This window comes from Humulus lupulus, chromosome 2 (assembly GCF_963169125.1).
Source record: "Humulus lupulus chromosome 2, drHumLupu1.1, whole genome shotgun sequence".
Lineage (NCBI taxonomy): Eukaryota > Viridiplantae > Streptophyta > Magnoliopsida > Rosales > Cannabaceae > Humulus > Humulus lupulus.
The window spans coordinates 280,753,929-280,759,928 of NC_084794.1; positions in this window are offsets into that span (position 1 = coordinate 280,753,929).

A 6,000-nucleotide genomic window follows, 5' to 3' on the forward strand; every position below is an offset into this window, starting at 1 on the left:
TTGGGCGCTACAGCGCTAGGCCCTGATGTCTCAGAGTTTTTTTGGCTCTGCTCATAGCGCTATAGCGCCCTCCTTATGGCACTGTAGCGCTACCCTGTTTCCAAAAGGGGGGTTTTTGGAATATCTCTTAGGGTTTTTGCCCGAGGGCTCGGGGTTTGATTCCACCACCCCGTTTGGTGGAATTAGGGCTTCCCGAGGGCTCGTGATTGGTCCCGAGGTTAGGTTTTGGAATTGAATTTTGGAATGGTTCTAACTTGTGACCGTGACTAGGTGTACACTAGGGCTCGGAGGGGATCGTGCTTGAGGGTTGTCATCATTGATCAAAGCTACCAGAATCCAAAGGTAAGAAAATTGCACCCGGTTATGTGATTGTGTTGGGACTAAGAGCTCCCTATATCTGTATGCTGTCATAGATGGTATTATGCCACGGGACATGTGAGAAACGACCTAAGAGTGTCAAAATCAATATTTGCGCACAGGGCGCGGTTCGGCCACTGGTAGCTGAGGACAACTTAAGATTCACTGAGCTCGGTTTAAGCAGGCCGGAGTCAGTGGGATAAATAGGGGTGCGACCTAAGGGCGTTGACTCTGATTGTTATATGTGAATTGGTTGTTAATGATAATTTTTAAGCTTGGTATGTTGAATGCCTGATTATATGCATGTCTTGGACTGTTGAGTGTATGGTTACACTGTATGAATTATCTTATTGTTTGACTGATGATTATGCTTTGTTGTTGTGTTTTCTTGCTGGGCCTTGGCTCACGGGTGTTGCGTGGTGCAGGTAAAGGCAAGGGAAAAGTGGACCAGTCCTTAGATGGAGAGCTTTGGGGCTGAATGTACATAGCCAGCTGATTGGCCGCCACGACCGAGGAGTAGTACAGGACGGGAAAAGCCTAAATGTCCGTTTTGCCCTTAGAGTGGCTAGTAGCTGTACTTTTATCCTGAAATTTTGTAAAGTGTCTTTTAATGTTATTACTCTTGGGATCCCATGTTAAAATGTTTGATTATAAGAAATGTAGCTTTTGTGGCCGAAATCTTTTAACCCTAGTTCAACTACAGTTTTAGTAACACATTTCTAACTAAATGACTTGATTAGCAAGTCTTGCACCTTTATAAACACACAGTGTAGCGGTCTTGGCTATCCAGGGCGTTACAACTTGGTATCAGAGCGTCCTAGGTTTAAGGGTTCTTGAACACTGGCTGGACGTGTACATTCGCCGTTAAAGACAAGCTCAGCTCAGGGTTTGGTAATTTTGTATACATGGTTATATGCTTAAATGATTAGAATGGAATATGAATGCTAATATTTGCTTATTTAATAGGGAGCATGAGATACTGATAGGGCCTGGCCCTTGACTATTGTGTGATGATATTGAGGCATGCTTATTAGCATCGCTATGCATGTGAATGAATATATGGATGAATACTTGGATAAACTGTTATATATTGATTGTTTGTGAATGTTTGAGTCCCAGTGGTGGATCATGAAAGGATTATTACCCTGGCATCATAGTTTAATCGCAGAGTCGTTGATTGCAGATTAACTTGGATAACTATGCGTCCAAGAAAATCTACGCGACTAGCCGACACCAGGTCTGAGACTAGAGATGATGACCAGGGCCAGACCCTCCGCCTGTCTCTGAGAGCTGGCAGCAACTTATGGCAGACATGCAAGCACGGCTACAGAGCCAGGATGAGCAGATCCACATTCTGCGACAGCAGGTTCCATCAGGGAGTGCTGCCCCCATTGTGCCACCTGCAGTGGTACCAGTTGTACAGCCAGTATAGGTTGGGAATAGATGGGAGCCGTTGTATGAGCGGTTCAGGAAGCAGCAACCCCCAATCTTTGAGAGAGGACTTGACCCACCGAAGGACGAACAGTGGATGACCATGATTACTACTATCCTAGATTTCATGAGGGTAGAAGGACATGACAGAGTGGCCTGTGCCACATATATGCTGAGAGAGGATGCCCGTATTTAGTGGGAAGTGGCATCACAGACCAGAGATGTTACTACACTGAGTTGGGAAGGATTCAAGGATCTATTCAGTCAGAAATACTATAATGTTGCCATCAGGGCAACGAAGGTAAATGAGTTTGTGGGGTTGGTTCAGGGCAGCATGACAGTTACAGAATATGCTCTGAAGTTTGACAGACTTGCGAAGTTTTCACCAGATCTTGTGCCTACTGATGCAGCTAGGCAGGACAAATTTATCAGAGGGCTTAATGCTATGATAGCCCGAGATGTGAGGATTACAACAGTTCCTGGGGGGACAACTTATGCCCAGGCTGTAGAGAAGGCTCTTACCGCTGAGGAAGCGGAGAATAAGATATGGAGGGAGAGCGTAGCAAGGCGGGAGGGCCGCAGGGCGGTGCCTCCATATTCTGGGTTTGGTAGGGGTGGAGGCCCCAGTGATCTGAAGAGAAAGACCCCTGATGCTTCGACCGCTCCTGGTCCTGATAGGAGAGGTCGGGGTACACAGGGTGGCCGCCAGGGAGGCAATGATTCATGGAGGAGCTATCCTGAGTGCACGAGGTGCGGAAGACGCCATCCGGGCGAATGTCGGGCTAAGGCCTGTTATGTGTGTGGGGGTGGTGGGACACCTTAAGAAGGACTGCCCAGCAGTGAAGAAAGGAGATGCAGGGAAGGTGGATAGCTTGACTCCATCTCGAGTGTTCACCCTGATGCAGGCGGATGCCGAGGCTAGTCCCTTGGTAGTGACAGGTTAGCTTTCTAGCGCTGGCTCTCCTTTTACTGTATTGATTGACTCTGGTGCTACACATTCGTTTATTTCTAGTAAGGTAATTGATAGATTGTGTAGACCTAGTGAGTATTATACTTTGGGGTTTGGGACTATTTTGCCTACATGAGAATTGGTAGTTTCTAGGAGGTGGATTAGAGCACTGCCAGTGATGGTTGATGGTAGGGAATTGTGAGTAGACTTGATTGAGTTGGGTATGGAGGATTTTGATATGATTTTAGGCATGGATTGGCTGGTTAGATACAAAGCTACTATTGACTGCAGAAAGAAGATGGTGACCTTTGAGCAGGAGAGCGAGGATCCCTTTGTCTTTGTGGGAGTCATGGACCCTGGATACCCATGATATCAGCGTTGAGAGCCAGAGATCTGTTACAAGGAGGATGTATAGGTTTTCTGGCTAGTGTGGTAGCTACCACTAGGGTTTCGCCAACAAGACCGGAGGAGACCAGATTGGTTTGCGAGTTCTTGGATGTGTTCCCTAAGGACTTACCTGGATTTTCGCCGTGTGGGGAGATTCAATTTGTTATTGAGTTGGCGCCAGGGATAGAGCCAATGTCGAGGGCACCATATAGAATGGCACCGGCAGAACTGAAGGAATTGAAGATACAGTTACAGGAGCTTCTGGATTTGGGGTCCATCAGACCTAGTTACTCGCCATGGGGTGCTCCAGTTTTTTTTGTGAAGAAGAAGGACGGGACTTTGAGAAAGTGTATAGACTACAGGGAATTGAACAAGTTGACTATCAAGAATAAGTATCCCCTACCAAGGATTGACGACTTGTTCGATCAGCTGCAGGGTAAGACAGTGTTCTCAAAGATTGATCTTCGATCTGGTTATCACCAACTGAGTATCAAGGACGAGGACATACCGAAGATAGCCTTCCGAACGAGGTATGGGCACTATGAGTTTCTGGTCATGTCATTTGGTTTGACCAATGCCCCAGCAACCTTTATGGATCTAATGAATAGAGTGTTCAAGGACTTTCTGGATCAGTTCGTTATTGTCTTCATCGACGACATCTTAGTGTACTCTAGTTCAGAGGCAGAGCACGAGCAACATCTATGACAGGTTCTACAGAGATTGAGGGAGCATCAGTTGTACGCCAAGTTTAAGAAATGTGAATTTTGGCTACCAGAAGTGACATTCCTTGGACATATTGTTGGTGCAGATGTGATTAAGGTGGATCCATCTAAGGTGGAGGCAGTTAGGAATTGACCGAGGCCAAGGAACGCCTCGGAGGTGCGGAGTTTTCTTGGTCTAGCGGGTTACTACAGACGGTTTGTGGAAGGCTTCTCGAAGTTAGCGGCACCGATGAAAGAATTGACACGAAAGAATTTGAGGTTTATCTGGTCAGACAAGTGTGAGAACAGTTTCCAAGAATTGAAGCGACGACTTATTACCATGCTTGTGTTGAGTCTTCCTTCGCGGGAAGGGAAGTTTGTTGTCTACTGTGATGTGTTGAGGTTGGGTTTAGGCTGTGTGGTGATGCAAAATGAGAAAGTCATTACTTATGCGTCACGGCAGCTGAAGGAGTATGAGCAGCGGTATCCTACCTATGATTTGGAGTTAGCAGGAGTGGTATTCACACTGAAGGTTTGGCAGCATTACCTATATGGGAAAACGTGTGATATATACACTGATCACAAGAGCTTGAAGTACTTCTTCACACAGAAGGACCTGAACATGAGGCAGAGACGTTGGCTAGAGTTGGTGAAAGACTGTGATTGTGATATTCTTTACCATCTGGGGAAAGCCAATGTAGTGGCGGATGCATTGAGCCGGAGAGGCCCAGGTCAATTATATAGTTCCACGCAGATCTCGAGAGAGTTAGCTGATGAGATGGTCAGAGCATGGATAGAATTGGTGGTGGGCCGGTTAGCCAATATTACTCTGCAGTCGACCCTGCTAGAGCGGATTAAAGAAGGTCAATTGGTAGACGCTCAGTTATAGGAGGTTAGAGAGAATGTCTTAGCGGGAGTAGCTAAGGACTAATCTATTTTTGAGGTTGGTTTGCTTCGATATCAGGGGCGGATTTGTGTTCCAACTGATGAGGGGATCAGACGAGAGATATTGGATGAGTCACATACGATGCCGTACTCACTTCATCCGGGTACCACGAAGATGTACCAGGATCTACGGACATTATATTGGTGGCCCGGGATGAAGAAGGATGTGGTGGAGTACATAGCCAGATGTTTAACCTGTCAGCAGGTGAATGCTGAGCATCAGCGACCAGTAGGGTTGCTTTAGCCTTTGGGTATTCCCAAGTGGAAATGGGAGGATATTACGATGGATTTTGTGGGAGGTTTACCCAGAACAGTAGGGCTTCATGACTCGGTGTGGGTGATAGTGGACAGATACACCAAGTTAGCCCATTTTCTTCCAGTGAGGTCGACATATACTGTGGATCAGTATGCAGAGTTGTATGTGAGGGAGATCGTACGTCTCCATGGGGTTCCTAAGTCTATAGTGTCAGACCGGGATCCTATCTTTACCTCCAAGTTTTGGGGTAGTTTGCAGAAGGCTGTGGGAACTCAATTGAAGTTCAGCACAGCCTTCCATCCTCAGATTGATGGACAGTCTGAGAGGATGATTCAAGTATTGGAGGATATGCTCAGAGCGTGTGTGATTGACTTCGAGGGATCTTGGAGTAAGTATCTTCCGTTGATGGAGTTTTCATACAACAATAGTTACCAATCGATGATTGGAGTGGCTCCCTACGAGATGTTATATGGGAGGAAATGTATATCACCCATTCATTGGGATGAAATGGGTGAGAGGAAGTACTTGGGGCCGGATATGGTTTAGAAAACAAATGAATCTGTAGAGAAGATCCAAGCTAGGATGCTCGCCTCACAGAGCAGCAGAAAAGCTATGCTGATCCCAAGCATAGAGACGTGGAGTTCCAGGTTGGGGATCACGTATTTCTCCGAGTATCACCACTGCGAGGGGTTCGGAGGTTTGGAAGGAAGGGCAAGCTAAGCCCTAGGTTCATCGGACCTTTTGAGATCCTGGAAAAGATCGGTCAGGTGGCTTACAGGTTAGCCTTGCCATCATCGTTGTTAGGAGTCCATGATGTATTCCATGTTTCTATGCTCCGAAAGTATGTCTCAGATGCGACACATGTGTTGAGGTATGAAGACTTGGAATTGCAGACAGATTTAGCTTATGAGGAGCAACCGATTCAGGTTTTGGATCGGAAGGATAGAGTACTACAGAATAAGACAATTCCTCTA